At 44.3% G+C, this 14,181-nt stretch overlaps 1 protein-coding gene and 1 pseudogene across 1 annotated transcript in view; one reads left to right on the top strand and one right to left on the bottom strand.

Moving 5' to 3' along the window:
• IL15 (interleukin 15) overlaps positions 1-11,542 on the bottom strand; it is a 367,286-nt gene extending 355,744 nt beyond the window's left edge. The window contains exon 1 of the mRNA XM_027600407.1: positions 11,434-11,542. The gene's annotated coding sequence lies outside the window, so the exon portion shown is untranslated. The remainder of the gene's footprint in view (positions 1-11,433) is intronic.
• LOC113925483 lies at positions 11,278-13,179 on the top strand (annotated as a pseudogene).
• Positions 13,180-14,181: the final 1,002 nt, after the last annotated feature.

Genomic DNA, 14,181 nt, shown 5'->3' with positions numbered 1-14,181 from the left:
GACGGGATGGTTTGGTACTCAAGTTGGCTCCAAAGGCTTCAGCAAAAGCTACTCATGAATCTTCATAAAACTCAGCCACTGGTATGACTCTGCACTTCTCCAGATGGTTCCTTCTTCCTGTATCATTACCCACCCACTACTTCTAATCCAGTGCTTCTCAAACTATCTGTGGTCTGGGAATGCTTCTTCCCACCACTCTCCAATCCATCATGGACCCATACTTTTATAAAACAAAATCATAGTTTGGATGCTGCTGTACTGTTACATTGCTTTATAGTGGGGCACCTGGGTGGCTCAGTCGTTAAGCGTCTGCCTTCGGCTCAGGTCATGGTCCCGGGGTCCTGGGATCGAGCCCATCGGGCTCCCTGCTCCGCGGGAAGCCTGCTTCTCCCTCTCCCACTCCCCCTGCTTGTGTTCCCTCTCTCGCTGTGTCTCTGTCAAATAAACAAATAAATAAACAAATAATTGCTTTATAGTATAAAAGCTTAGCTGCTTCTTTTTCCTTTTGCTTATCAAAGAGTGGTAAATAACAGCACACAGACCAGTACTGATGCCCATATCACGCTTCCAGCAGCACTGCACCCATCTGCTTTCTCTTAGTTTCTGATCTCTCATACTATTGGGTTCCAAGTGGCCATCATTATCTACCCACCCTTTCTTACTTCCCAACTCTTAAATCCTGCCCCTCCTCCACCTGTTAACTGCCCTTGCTCTCTTAGGAGACGTTCTAAAGAAAGGAAATTGTATTGGCTCATGTTATCTTTTCTGTTGTGCCTATGGCTGCTCCAGCCAGGTTCACTAGCCTACCCTTATCCAGTAACTTCAGAGTGGGTAAGTGGCACCGTATGGTATGACACAGAGATGACCGAGAAGCAATTGGCACATCATTTTTAGAGTTTTTTAAATTGGTGCAGTTTCTTATAAGGGAACAATAAAGAACAATATAAAATATCTGCATGACCAGACTGAGTCCTAGGTAAGTAATAAATGTAACTTTTCTCTCTTTGAAAGAGCTGACTGTTCAGTGCCTTCCCCGGGCAAGCTGGGAATGCTGAGCTGCTGTGGCCAGTGACTGTCAGAGCAGTGTCAGTTGTGATTCCTAGTGCTCCTCTTAATTGGATGTACCATTAATCTTTGCTCACTACTACGACCTGAATTCAGGAATGAGTAAACACATTCTTCCCAGACAGCACAATAATTTTTTAATCTACTTTCTCTGGGGTAGGTTCTGGAGAGACTGCTTTAAAATTAAGTTTCTCATAAGGAAACAATAAGTAAAAAGGGCCTCAAGAATTTTCCTCTAATCCTGCCCCCTTCTGGTCTGTAGAGTCACGGGAAGTAAAGAAAGAGGGTGGCAAGAAAGCTCAGAAAAGGCAGTGGATAATGCCTACTAAGGAGAAAACATCCAGAATTTAGAAACCCACCCACAGTCAACTACTGGCTCCAGGATTTAGAAGACCTGAGGCTCTATTAGACACAGTGCAAAAGTCTTCAATAAGATTGCAGTGATTCACAAGTTGCTCCCTGAAATCACCCCACCCCCAACCTATGAAGTCAGAATTTCTAGGAATGTGTAGGGAGAAAATACGCTCCAGATTCCCTGGGGAAAGTCCCATTTGACACCTTTTATGGAACAATCGGTGCCTTGTAATTATTTCCAGGTCTTTCTTCTAGGCTTTAAGGTTGCTAATTTGGGTAACAAATTATATGGTCATCTTGGTGTGAGCACTGTATTTTTCTGGATACTTGCCAGGTGATCTTCATGTGTACCCAGGATTACAAATCACTGATTTTGTCCAAATTTCTTATCTTGTTGAAGAAAAAAGCAACAGTTCCCAGGATTTTTTATTTATTTATTTAAATTTTTTTTTTGAGATTTTATTTATTTATTTGACAGAGAGACAGAGAGAGAGGGAACACAAGCAGGGGGAGTGGGAGAGGGAGAAGCAGGCTTCCCGCGGAGCAGGGAGCCCGATGTGGGGCTTGATCCCAGGACCCTGGGATCATGACCTGAGCCGAAGGCAGACGCTTAACAACTGAGCCACCCAGGCGCCCCTCCCCAGGATTTTTTAAATCTGACTAAAGTCACCAGGCAGTTAGCACCTCACACTCTAGTATCACATTTGCCTGACAGATTCTACCCCTCCCCCCCAAGATGACACTGATAATTCCCTCAGAAGCAAGAAAAGAACATTTCCTCCACTACCACCTTCTTCCTGACCTCTCCTCTCTGTCTGGGTATAAAGCTAGCTAGCTGGTTCCAGCACAGTTGCTAACAGACAGGTGGAAGGAAACTAATATTGACTGATTGTGTCCACGTGCCAGACACTAGTCACTTTAAATGCAGAGCCGTAAGGCTAAGTTCAGGGTACCTCTCTACCATCATGCAGTGCCCCGGGCCCTCATCTTCCCCTCCCTAGTCTTTATTTGTATGCTAGGGTCAACTATCCACCAGGGCAAAGAACTAGTATAGCATTTGGCCATGTTTGTCTGTTCTACTGAAACAAATGAGTCTAACTGCAAGAGGAGATGAGCTTCTAAAAGAATTCACACTTGTGGGAAAAGGAAATCAGGCAAATGAGTAGAACTCAACAAGGGAAGTGAGTACAGAAGGAGGAATGAAATGCGACCTGATAGGTACTATGAGAAATGTGAGCTCTCCAAGCTGTTTTGCTAACCCTGCACCTTCTGTCGGTTCTTGTGAGGTTAGAACTGTTGACCCCAATACGTGCCTCGCTACAGGAGTACTTGCATGGAAAATGGTTTTACTTTCTCTGGTGTGGCATTCGCAAAAAAATCAAACACCTTGGCCTCTTAAGATTCCTCCTTACGTATTCAGTGTTATTGCCCCAGCACACCCTTTGCCAGGAAAACTAGATGATGGGGTTTCAGCCTGTGGCACATACTAGGCAAAATTTCTGCGGGTGAGGGGCGCCTGGGTGGCTCAGTTGGTTAAGCAACTGCCTTCAGCTCAGGTCATGATCCTGGAGTCCCGGGATCGAGTCCCGCATTGAGCTCCCTGCTGAGCGGGGAGTCTGCTTCTCCCTCTCCCGCTCCCCCCTCTCGTGCTCTCTCTCTCTCAATAAATAAAATCTTTAAAAAAAAAATTCTGCAGGTGATCCAGGCCATCAGTTCAGCCCCCCTGCCTTGATGATAGTTCCCTTCTGAGATACTGGGCATCTGTCTGCAAGAAGGTGTTAGTCATGACCATCTAACCCATTATTCAGGCAGGTTTTAGTTATACAGAAGTGCCTCATAATAGACACTGAAGAATCTTAATTATTTTCCTCGAGGGAGATGCCTAGGTCAGTGTAAACATGCCCACTTCCTACTCTGCTACCTTCTCTGCTTACAACGGGTCTTGAGAGAAGTGGACTTTGACAAGCCATAAAAAAAAATTCCAGTGAAACTCTATGCCCAGAGTGCTGGTTCATACTCCCCTTTCCTTTACATCTGATTATCTAAAGGAGGCCAATCAAACATCACTGAGCAAAAAAACAAACAAAAAACCCAACATCAACAAATGTCCATAGCAAAACTCCAGAAGGCTTTAAGTAGCAATTTCCTCCACTAAAGTTCTAACTCTAAAAATAAGGGTTGCCAAATAAAATACAGTATGGAGGTTCCTCAAAAGGTTGAAAAGAGAGCTACCCTACGACCCAGCAATTGTACTACCCAAAGATACAGGTGTAGTGATCAGAAGGGGCACCTGCACCCCAATGTTTATAGCAGCAATGTCCACAATAGCCAAACTATGGAAAGAGCCAAGATGTCCATCAACAGATGAATGGATAAAGAAGATATGGTGTGTGTGTGTGTGTGTGTGTGTGTGTGTGTGTGTGTGATGGAATATTATGCAGCCATCAAAAAATGAAATCTTGCCATTTGCAATAACGTGGATGGAACCAGAGGGTATTTTGCTAGGTGAAATAAGTCAGTCAGAGAAAAACAATTATATGATCTCACTGATACGCAAAATTTAAGAAACAAGGGAGAGGATCATAGGGGAAGAGAGGGAAAAATGAAATAAGATTAAACTAGAGAGGGAGACAAACCATTAAGAGACTCTTAATCTTAGGAAACAAACAGGGCTGCTGAAGGGGAAGGGGGTGGAGGGATGGGGTGGCTGGGTGATGGACATTGGGGAGGGTATGTGCTATGGTGAGCACTGGGTGTTGTGTAAGACTGATGAATCCCAACCTGTACCCCTGAAACAAATAATACATTATATGTTAATTAAAAAAATACAGGGGGCTCAGTTAAACTTGAAATGCAGATACATAATAAAATTTTTTAGTGCAGTATTTGGGACACACTCATACTAAACAAAGTATTTGTTTTTCTCTGACATTCAAATTGAACTAGGTGTTCTATATTTTTATTTGCTAAATCTGGCAATCATAAGCTAACTGATATCTCTACCACCACATACACTCCCCAACCCCACCCATTCATACTGGTCCAAGTCATATCCCAGAGGAGAAGCAGAACCAGAATATAAACAAGCTCAAGTTCAGATAGCAAAACTGTTCTCTGACTTCTGGACGGCAGTATGAAGACTTCTATTATGGAAGAAGATGAAGAGAACCATGTGTGGGCGCAAGGGAATGTCACTTTGACAGCTCTGCCTGGGTGCATGAGCACCCCCAAAATTCATGCTTTTCCCACCCTAACTTCTACCCTTGGCTTCCCCATAGTAAGTTCCCATTAAAATCCTCCCTCTGTGGAATATCCTCCATCGAGGTATTATTTTATGCAACAGTCTACTACCAACCTCTGCCTAGGCAAACAAAACAAAACAAGGCTAAGTGAATCTAGTCTTACACTTCATAAACCATAATTACAGATCTTTTAAGAATACTATTTCAGAAGTCAATCAGAGAAAGACATGTATCATATGATCTCACTGATATGAGGAATTCTTAATCTCAGGAAACAAACTGAGGGTTGCTGGAGTGGTGGGGGTGGGAGGGATGGGGTGGCAGGTGATAGACATTGGGGAGGGTATGTGCTATGGTGAGTGCTGTGAATTGTGTAAATTTACAGATATGTACCTCTGAAACAAATAATGCAATATATGTTAAGAAAAAAAGAAGAAGATAGCAGGAGGGGAAGAATGAAGGGGGGGAATCGGAGGGGGAGACGAACCATGAGAGAGGATGGACTCTGAAAAACAAACTGAGGGTTCTAGAGGGGAGAGGGTTGGGGGGATGGGTTAGCCTGGTGATGGGTATTAAAGAGGGCATGTTCTGCATGGAGCACTGGGTGTTATGCACAAATAATGAATCATGGAACACTACATCAAAAACTAATGATGTAATGTATGGTGATTAATATAACAAAAAATTTTTAAAAAGAATACTATTTCGAGGGAAGTGAAACCTCATAAAAGCATATCTGAGACAAATCATTAACAGTTATAGTATTTGAAAATTTAATTTAAACAAGTCAACTTGATGTTATTCTCTGTTTTTGTCTGAAGGCACATGTGTGCACACCCACATAAACATATAATTGCTGTTACTGATCTTTGTAGCCCTGAAGCCAAATCTTCAGATGTCACTTGAATACTGAACTGCACCAAGCCTTGCTCAATGGATATCTTTAAAAAGTGGCCATATCAGGACTTGGATTCATACAGAACATGTGCACAGATAGCATATGGACAGCACTGACTTGCTGCCTGCCATTATCAGGAATATCCTGGATCACATCCCAGATGTTGGCCTCTGCCTTGATGGATGCTCTGGTTCTAACTGCACAACATAATGTAATCTCCAGTCCATTTCACACTCATCAGATTCATGCGTTCTTAGGTAACTGTCAAATATTGGATAATATGCTCAGGCTTATATTCCCAGACTTTGTTATAACCCAAATCCTTCTAATTAGAGATACAGGACTTGTTAATAATCACTTCTATATTAAATTTGTCACTATTAAAATTGCAATAAACTATGTTATATTCTTAGTGAATAGAAGTTCATTAACTGAGCAGAAAATTGCTCTCCTTGGGGCACCAGGGTGGCTTAGTCGTTTAAGCATCCGACTCTTGATTTCAGCTCAAGTTATGATCTCAGAGTTATGGTATCAGGCCCTGTGTTGGGCTCCATTCTCTGCGGGGAGTCTGCTAGGGATTCTCTCTCTCCGTCTCCCTGTCCCTCTACCCCTCCCCCTGCTCGAATGCTCTCTCTTTCTCAAATAAATAAATCTTTAAAAAATTGCTCACCTGTATGAGTGCACCAACTCTTCCATGCCATGAGAAGACCCCCTTCTCTCTCTCTCTCTCTACATATATATATATATATATATATATATATACATACACATATATAGCTGCATATATATATATGATTACATAGTAAGTAAGTAGCACTTACTACCTGTGCTAAGCTCTTCAGTTATACAGAATATTCTTCTAAAAATCTGGCAAATACTGGCCTGCAGAAACTCCCAGGATTAGTGGGGGTGGAGAACCAAATGGCTGGTGATCCATACCTAGAGCTACTACCTTCTCATCCCTGTTCAGGTTTGCGGTGTTGCAAGCACCTCCATTCTTACAGCACATACTCCTCTAATCTGGCATTCCCATTTCCAGGCAGAGGGGGCTGGGCATGTAAACATCACGATTTTCATCAGCTAAAAATTGGCTCCACGTTCCAAAACATCCAAATAATTTCCTATTCCTGCTGTTAACTCAGCAGCATAAAGGTTTTCCCTTCTACTTCTACTTCTACTTCTAAATGGAGGCTTTATGTTCTCCAAAATGAGCATGTATACATTAAACAGTGGCATATCTGTTTTGAATTTATATATTCAGAATCCTGTCAACAATAACATCATAAACCCGAAGACCCTAGGTTTGCCTTTAATTACAGTTTAATATCATTGTAGATTGATGGCCAAAGCTTTACTTGAAATATTCTTATTGAAATATTCAGTAAGAACTAGGCAGTATTGATATGGTCATGGGATCATTCAGTAAACTGACAATTTTAGAAAAGCAGTGAAGGGGGTTGGAATAAAATACTGTAATGAAGAAGCTTTGAGGCTTCTTGATGAAGCTGATGCAGATGTGGACAAACAGAACACCAAAATTACATCATGTTCTTACTTTCTTCCTTCCCACACCCTTAGAGTCAAAAGACACCAAGTGATCCACAGAGAAAGGGACCCTAGATCAAGGTTCTTCTCTGTCTGGTGAGCTCAGCTTCCAGGGGCTATTTAGATCAATGAGGAAAATAAGAGACTATCCAGGGAAATCAATCAAATCAGTGCTGATGATCAATAGGGTAATAACAAGCTTTCTAACCATTCATATCCATAAGGGTAATTAGGAGTCTTGAGCATTTGAAAATATCACCATATTTTTTAAAGACATGCACAAGAATTTCCATGTTAATTCATCTAAAGCACAGACTTCATTTTTATTTGAATTATTTTCATTCTTCTGTTAATCTTTATCTCCTTTCTCAAAAACCACTCATTCCTAACGACCTTCTACAGTGTAATAGTTGCAAAGCTTATCAATCATTGGATAACTATTTATGGAATGCTAACATGTACTCAGCACTGTACCAGAGGCCAGAGAGACATTAAAGAAAGCTTTTCTAATACTTCCTGAAGCCTTTTTTTTCATTATTTAAAGAAGAATCTCAAAGTTTTACAAACTTGCAATGTCCTCTAACAACTCTTGCCTAATCACCTGTTGTCAAATCAAAGCTTAATGAAAATGCAGTCATGGTGTGATCATCTTTCCCTCAGCAGAGGCTTCATACTGCTTCATATTTGAAGAGGTGAGAGACCCTGTGATTTTATATAAGGCCCATGCTCAATCCGAGCTCTATTCCTGATACTTAGAATATGTGATCCTTGAGGATGAGTAGGCACTCTTTCTTACTTCTGTTCACACAGCCAAGGGATGACTTCTTACCACATGAGAATGGCAAACAGAGCTATCTTTGCAGACCATGTGAAGCCAATTAGGAAAGGCTCATCTATAGGGGGCCATAGTTATAAGCATGCCTCTAAACTATTACCCGCTCAGAACCTAAAATATAAGACTCTAACTGTGTGGTTTTGAACTGCACTAGTCTGAGTTGACTCTGTACCCATACATGTTTTGTACGTGTAAAAGTTCATTTAAGCAGTGGTGAGTGGAGGACATATAGAGAGTAAAACCACCTAATTATTACAATACCACACTTTCAAGTAATCAGTTAGTATTGGATTTTTACCATGTATAAAGTTCCCATCTATGCAAAGGACAACAGAACTCCGTTGTTTGACAAACCATTTACTCGGGATCACTGGTATCGACTTACAGTGAATCAACAAGACTGGGAAGTTCACGTTTCTCTTCCATTCAGCAGAAGACATTGTGTTTCCTTGGCAACTGAGAATGTTTGGTTAGGCTTTCACTTTTTTTCTACTTATGAAGTGCAAGCAAGAAAGGAGTCCCACCAGCTGAGACTTGGTTCAGAAAGAGGTTTCTCTGCCTGGAGTAACTGAAACCACTTGGTGCCTGAGCATAACTCTGTTCTTTCTTAGATTTATTGTGTTTTTATGGTCAAATCTCAGGCAAATAATAAAAGGTAATTGAAATAGACAAGCTAGTTTTTAATGCTTGAATTATTTCTTCATCAGGAAGCTTCTAAAATTCAAGTGACTAAAAAGTTCTTACTCTTGGGACACCTGGGTGGCTCAGCTGATTAAGCGTCCAACTCCTGATTTAAGCTCAGGTCATGACCTCAGGATTTTGAGATCCAGCCCTGCGTCAGGCTCCATGCTGGGCGTGGAGCCTGCATAAGATTCTCTCTCTTTCTCTCCCCCTCCTCTAAGAAAGAAAAAAAGAAAAGAAAGAAAAAAGAAAAGAAAAGAAAGAAAAGAAAAGAGAGAAAGAAAGAAAGAAAGAAAGAAAGAAAGAAAGAAAGAAAGAAAGAAAGAAAGAAAGAAAGAGAAAGAAAGAAAGAATTCTTACTCTTAACTAGCCAACATTATACTTTACTTTTCAAATCTAATCAACTATGTATGTAAATGAGACAATGGAGTAAATACCTTTTCCCTACTAGGTAGAGTTTTCTCAGCAGCTCTGGAGCTTTGAAAAGAACTCTAAGCTCAAGCAAAAGTCAGCAGATTCAAAGTCCTTTTCGACATTAGCATGGGTGATTAGAGATCAGGGCGAGAGGATAGTAGCCAAGGTAGCAATCATGAATGTTTACTTTTCTGGAGACAGGATGTCAAGTGCCGGTGTCTGCACTGTCCTCACCACTGTGTTCTCTCCTACTTCATGACCCCACCTCCTCCCAAGTCAGATCCACGCAAGAGCTGAAGACGAAGGTTCCTCTGCTGGAGGAAAAACAAATACAGCTCTTGACCTGAGGCTGCGCCCGAGGTACTTGGAAAGGCATTATGCAAAGCAATATCCAACCACTTCGGTTTCCTTGTATTTTTGCTACAGAGCAGCTCCCACTTTGCAGATCCTCTTCTGGATCAGGCTCTAAGCTTCCACTTTTAATACTTGAAGAAACAAACGGGCTCATTGTGAAACCGAGTATCTTTTCTCCTATAGCACTCCTCTTGATCCTTCCCTCACTGACACTAATTATACTCCATACCTGCAGACCCCCCCTAAGCAAGCCTTGAAGGCACACTGGGTAGTTGAGTGTACAGAGAGGACAAACCATGATTTCTAATCTTCCTTCACTGGTATACTACTCAAATGCCAACACTTATGTGCTTCTTAGTCCGGAGGGGTTCGGTCTCTACACACTACCTGCCCCAACCCCTACTTAGTAGACTGAATAGTATAGCCCCAAAATTCATGTCCAACCAGAACCTCAGAATGTGACCTTATTTGGAAACAGGATCTTTGCAGGTGCAATTAGTTCAGTAAAAAGGAGATCATGGGTTACAGTGGACTAATAAGGCCCTTAAAAGTGGAGAGGACACACAGAGAAACAGAGACAAACAGGGAAGACCATGTAATGACAGGATTGATTGAAGAGCTACAAGCCAAGGAGTGCCAAGGATTGCCTGAAGCTGGGAAGAGTCAAGGGAAGATTCTTCCCTCGTTTCTTCAGAGAGAGGATGGCCCTACTGACACCTTAATTTTGGATTTCTAATCTCCAGAACTGTGGGAATAAATTTCTGTTGTTTCAGGCTACTTGGTTTGTGGCAATTTGTTACCAGCAGCCCCAGGAAACAAATTCATATACTTTAGGACACTACTTGCTAGACACCCCCAGCCAGGTTCCTTGTTTTATATCAGAGGGGAACAAAAATGATCTTTAAATTGAACAAATTCAGAAAGACAGAAGTGACTCTTCTATAAAATTACTTGTCATTATATTCTGGGTCATTTTTAAAAGAAATGATACAAGCTGCCTGGAGAATTCCCTCAAAGATCTTAACCATGACCACACACATTTCACTTCCTCTGAGGCATAGGATAGGTGCTATATGAATAGGACCGACATCATGAAGACTAAAATAGTGAAGGGTTTTTAAAGTAGCCACAAAGCAAGTTTTATGAGAACTTTTCAAGGAGATTAAACACACGCAAGCAACTTACAGAAAAAGATGGCAGAGAGACATAAAATATATAACATATGACACTATCCTCCAAAAAGAGAAAGAATAAAGAAAGAACCTATCATCAGTTGTGAAACAAGTAAAGGAAGCTTAACTCAAACAGTCCTTTAAAAGTTCCTTCCAGAAACAGAACAATTAGGACTCCCAGAACAAACATAGTGATGACTTCTCCTGACAACTGGGTGAAAAGGACAGCAGAGTGGAAAAAAGAAATTCATGGAACCTTCACTGATACCCCTAACTTAGAACAAACTCAACTCAATGGTATAGGGGCAGAAATATAGGCTGTTCTTCTAAACACTCTTCTCCACTGCCTCAGATTAAAGAGTGATTCCTGGAAGCCAAAGGACCACCAAACTCAACCAACATAAACTCCCCCTGAGGTGGAGGAGCATTCTCAAACTGAAAGCACCCTTCACCATAGAGGAATACCCCCCAGATACGTCCTTCATAATAACTACGGAGAGGCGCGCCTGGGTCGCGCAGTTGGTTAAGCCTCGGACTCTTGGGTTTCCACTCAGGTCCTGATCTCAGGGTGGTGAGATTCAGCCCCACCCAGCCCCGCACTCAGCGCTGAGTCCAATTAAGACTCTCTCTCCCTCTTCCAATGCCCCTCCCTCTATGCTCTCCCTCTCTCTCTAAAATAAATAAATAAATCTATGAATCAGTCAATGAATCAATACTATGGAGAAGCCTTCACTCGCCGCTCACCAGGCATCCTCATGCGTCCCTCAGCTCCATGGCTGCCATGGAAGGCTGCCGGGGACACTCGCAGGCCCAGGGCTGGTCCCGCCCCACTACTGGGACCTGGCGTGCCGCCAGGTCCACGAGTTCCAGTACCTGATGAAGAAGCAGTCGGTGATCACCGGGCAACTTGTTGCAGGGCTCAGTGGATGTGAACATGGGCCACTCGAGCTTCATCTCGCTGCGTCACCACGACAGCCTCACGCCCCAAACCACTTCCCGCGCTGCCTCAGCGAGAATGGCGCCTTGGAGCGCAGCGCGTTCCGGAGGCGTCAGCGGAGGCCGGGGCAGCTCCCGCGCATGCACGTTCAGGTTCCCAGGCACAAACATCAAGATCACGTTCACTGCCCTGTCCAATGACAAGAGGGAGTAGCAGGAGGCTCTGGGGTCAAGCGGTGCTGGCCCACATCTTGCCCCTGGCCATCAACATTCCAGACACCAGGGCCCACTTCATCAGTCCCCTTCCCTCCCCCACGCAAGGCGTCAGTGCTGCAAATGCCTGCTCATCCAGCCTCCCAGGAGCAGACCTTTCGGGGTACAAAATGGGCTGTGTGATACCAGATGACCTCAATTTAATGGCCGCCAACTTGCAGCCAGAAAATGAAAAGGAAGCTTCTGGTGGAGAAAGCCCAGAAGAGGATTCAAAGCCACCTTATTCCTCCTCACAGTTGATTGTACAAGCAATTACAATGGGTCCTGATAAACAACTCACCCTAAATAGAATTTATTCATCACTAAAAATTATCCATACTACAGGACTGTGGACAAGGACTGGCAGAATTCAATTTGCTGCAATCTCTCTGAATCGTTATTTCATCAAAATACCAGGTTCCCAGGAAGAACCAGGCAAAGGCTTATTCCAGAGGATAGATCCTAGCTCTGAAAGCAAATTAATACAGCAGGCTCCTAGGAAAAGACGGCTTAGGGGCGTGGCCTTGCTTCAAAACCCGCCCTGGGACCTCTCTCATCTAGAAGGGCCCCAGCCTCTCCCAATCACACTGGAGTGCTGTCTGCTCACTGCAGTGGTGCCCACACCCCCAAGAGCCTCTTAAGAGAAGGTTCACTGCCCCCACCCCCTGGAGCCTGAGCCTGGCACCTCACAGTCCAAACTGGCTGTCATCCAAGAGGCCCCGTCTGCCCAGAGCACACGAGGCTGTCTAGCTGGCCCCTTTTAATTGCCATGTAGCAGCAGCTGCCACCAACCATCAGGCCTGTCACCTACACAGTCACAGCCTCGTGACCACCTCGGCCTCCTGGCAGCTTGTTGCGCACGTCATCCATCAGATCCCAGCTGTGTCTATCACCAGCAGGGCCAGCCTGGCCCCAGCAAACACATACACTGTCGCCGGCCAGGCTATGGTCACTCAGGGGGCCATGCTGGCCCCTCCTAAGGCACAGCTGCAAGAGAATGGAGATCACAAAGAAGTAAAGGTGAACGTAGAACCTATTCTGGCAGTTAGCCGTGCCACACTAGGCACTGCTGGCCGGACCACTCAGACGTCACAGACCACCCCTTGTCCAGACAGTCACCGTAGTATAACAGGAACCTCCAAGTCCGGTACCGGTTGCCCAAAAAACCCTAACACAAAACGGGACTCACACGGTGCCAATCCTGGCTGCCAGTGGCGACCAGGTGAACAATGCAGTGGTGAGTCCTCTGCACAAGCTGGCAACACATGCGCCGGTGTCGGCCTCTTTGCCCACAGAGCACGAGAAGGGCGACCAGTCAGAGCGGCCAGAGCAGAGACAATTCAAGACGGAAGACAGCACGAGCATCTTCCTCGCCCTGAGTGTGGACCACAGCCGGCGGCCAAAAGGGAGAAGGACATCCCAAATGAGTGACTGGGACTATTACCACCAGGAGAACCTGCGCTGTGTGAATGGAGGTTGCAGTTCTTGGATTCCCCTCGAAAAGATTTACATGGGGATCCACGCTCAAAGAAAGACAGCCAGAAGGAAGGTAGCAAGCACAAAGCAGTTTCTTAAGGATAGTACACTCTCAAGAAGAAAGAGTGGGCAGGCCCAGAGGTGGCAACTGCCCTGAGGCTACAGGGGTACTTTCTTTTTATGGGGGGGGGAATGTCTTGGATCACGGACAGGGTGGTCTCTAATAGAGGCTGCTTCCAATCATTTGGGGAACTCCTCCCACAGGTTGGGAGAAACCTACAAGGTTTCTATGGGAACCTCCTTGTGGGACTAAAACCGCCATGCAAATGCATTGTAATGAGTCTAGGGGTTACCCCAGAGCAGAGGAGTAAGAGGGGAGGCAGGCTCTACACCAGCGGTTCTTGGTCTGTTAGCCCCAGGGTCTTGTAAGCTGCAAAGTCAGGATGTTTTGCCTCCGGATTCTAATGTGTAACCTATTTATCACTGTCCTTGCCTCCAGCTCCTGTGTAACTGTTTACTCCATCAGGACAGTTTTTCTTTTATATTAACTCTCTGGTGCCAAAAGGAGACACTGTCTCTCACCTATGCTGGAAGCATATTGTCTCGGAGGGTAGAGGGCCCTGCGGTTGGACTTCACCTCAGCACTGAAAACACAAAAATGTAGATGGCCTTCAAACTCCTTAAAGAAAGAAATCACACCTGAACAAAACCACCTGCAACAAAGCCTGGTTCCAGAAGCGCCTCCCCACTCTGAGCTCAGCTTGTAACCGGGAGCAGAGACTCGTGGTCCTCAGTGAGGGCAGCGCCTGGGGCAGGCAGAACTGCAGGGACAGGGTGGGAGCCCTCCCTGCTGCCCTCCCCAGACCCTTGGCATTGGCACTGGTAGAGAAGGCAGTATCTTGTTGTTCTCGTGGGGAACTGGAATATTTTGAGGTATACTTTCTTTACAAAATAATG

Source organism: Zalophus californianus, chromosome 2, assembly GCF_009762305.2.
Source record: "Zalophus californianus isolate mZalCal1 chromosome 2, mZalCal1.pri.v2, whole genome shotgun sequence".
Taxonomy (NCBI): Eukaryota; Metazoa; Chordata; class Mammalia; order Carnivora; family Otariidae; genus Zalophus; species Zalophus californianus.
Note: the sequence above shows the minus strand (reverse complement) of the source record. Positions and strands in the feature narration are given on the sequence as shown.